Source organism: Arachis stenosperma, chromosome 3 (genome assembly GCF_014773155.1).
Source record: "Arachis stenosperma cultivar V10309 chromosome 3, arast.V10309.gnm1.PFL2, whole genome shotgun sequence".
Lineage (NCBI taxonomy): Eukaryota > Viridiplantae > Streptophyta > Magnoliopsida > Fabales > Fabaceae > Arachis > Arachis stenosperma.
In genome coordinates, this window is record NC_080379.1 from 91,637,998 (window position 1) to 91,640,538 (window position 2,541).

Here is a 2,541-nt window from a genome sequence, read left to right on the forward strand (position 1 = left end):
TCTATACTGTGGCATAGAGGATTCCATATTTTCTTGTTCTCTTCTCTTTCATATGAGCAGAAGCAAAGACAAAGGCATTCTTGTTGAAGCTGACCCTGAACCTGAAAGGACCTTGAAGCAAAAGCTAAGAGAAGCTAAGGCACAACTCTCTGTAAAGGACCTAACAGAAATCTTCAAAGAAGAAGAACCCATGGCAGCCGAAAACAACAACAATGCCAACAATGCAAGGAAGGTGCTTGGTGACTTTACTGCACCTACTCCCGACTTCTATGGGAGAAGCATCTCTATCCCTGCCATTGGAGCAAACAACTTTGAGCTTAAACCTCAATTAGTTTCTCTAATGCAACAGAATTGCAAGTTCCATGGACTTCCATTGGAAGATACTCATCAGTTTTTAGCTGAATTCTTGTAAATCTGTGACACTGTCAAGACCAATGGGGTTGACCCTGAGGTCTACAGACTAATGCTATTCCCTTTTGCTATAAGAGACAAAGCTAGGACATGGTTGGACTCACAACCTAAAGAAAGCCTGAACTCTTGGGAAAAGCTAGTCAATGCCTTCTTGGCAAAGTTCTTTCCACCTCAAAAATTGAGTAAGCTTAGAGTGGAAGTCCAAACCTTCAGACAGAAGGAAGGAGAATCCCTCTATGAAGCTTGGGAAAGATACAAACAACTGATCAGAAAGTGTCCCTCTGACATGCTTTCTGAATGGAGCATCATAGGAATTTTCTATGATGGTCTGTCTGAACTATCCAAGATGTCTTTGGATAGCTCTGCTGAAGGATCTCTTCATCTGAAGAAGACGCCTACAGAGGCTCAAGAGCTAATTGAAATGGTTGCAAATAACCAATTCATGTACACTTCTGAAAGGAATCCTGTGAACAATGGGACAAGTCAGAAGAAAGGAGTTCTTGAGATTGATACTCTGAATGCCATATTGGCTCAGAACAAAATATTGACTCAGAAAGTCAATTTGATTTCTCAAACTCTGTCTGGAATGCAAAATGCACCAGTCAGTACTAAGGATGCTTCATCTGAAGAAGAAGCTTATGATCCTGAGAACCCTTCAATGGAAGAGGTGAATTACATGGGAGAACCCTATGGAAACACCTATAATTCTTCATGGAGAAATCATCCAAATCTCTCATGGAAGGATCAACAGAGACCTCAACAAGGTTTCAATAACAATAATGGTGGAAGAAACAGGTTTAGCAATAGCAAGCCTTTTCCATCATGTTCTCAGCAACAGACAGAGAATTCTAAGCAGGGCCACTCTGACTTAGCAACCATAGTCTCTGATCTAATCAAAACCACTCAAAGTTTCATGACTGAAACAAGGTCCTCCATTAGAAACTTGGAGGCACAAGTGGGACAGCTGAGCAAGAAAATTACTGAACTCCCTCCTAGTACTCTTCCAAGCAATACAGAAGAAAATCCAAAAGGAGAGTGCAAGGCCATCAACATGGCCGAATGTGGAGAGGAGGAAGAGGCAGTGAACGCCACTGAGGAAGACCTCAATGGACGTCTACTGGCCTCCACTGAGTTCCCCAATGAGGAACCATGGGAATCTGAGACTCAAAATGAGACCATAGAGATTCCATTGGACTTACTTCTGCCTTTCATGAGCTCTGATGAGTATTCTTCCTCTGAAGAGGATGAGTATGTCACTGAAGAGCAAGTTGCTAAATACCTTGGAGCAATCATGAAGCTAAATGACAAGTTATTTGGTAATGAGACTTGGGAGAACGAACCTCCTTTGCTCCCCAAAGAACTGGATGACTTGTCTAGGCAGAAATTACCTCAAAAGAGACAAGATCCTGGGAAGTTTTCAATACCTTGTACCATAGGCACCATGACCTTCAAGAAGGGTCTGTGTGACTTAGGGTCAAGTGTAAACATCATGCCTCTCTCTGTAATGGAGAAGCTTGGGATCTTTGAGGTACAAGCTGCAAGAATCTCACTAGAGATGGCAGACAATTCAAGAAATCAAGCTTATGGACTTGTAGAGGATGTTTTGGTGAAGATTGAAGACCATTACATCCCTACTGATTTCATAGTCCTAGAGACTGGGAAGTGCATGGATGAATCCATCATCCTTGGCAGACCCTTCCTAGCCACATCAAAGGCTGTGATTGATGTTGATAGAGGAGAATTGATCATTCAAGTGAATGAAGAATCCTTTGTGTTTAAGGCTCAAGGATATCCCTCTGTCACCATGGAAAGGAAGCATGAAGAGCTTCTCTCAAAACAGAGTCAAACAGAGCCCCCACAGTCAAACTCTAAGTTTGGTATTGGGAGGCCACAACCAACTTCTAAGTTTGGTGTTGAACCCCCACATTCAAACTCTAAGTTTGGTGTTGGGAGGTTCTAACATTGCTCTGAGCATTTGTGAGGCTCCATGAGAGCCCACTGTCAAGCTACTGACATTAAAGAAGCGCTTGTTGGGAGGCAACCCAATGTTATATTTTATCTATTTTTCTTTGTTATCTTATGTTTTCTGTAGGTTGATGATCATGAGAAGTCACAAAATCAATAGAAAAA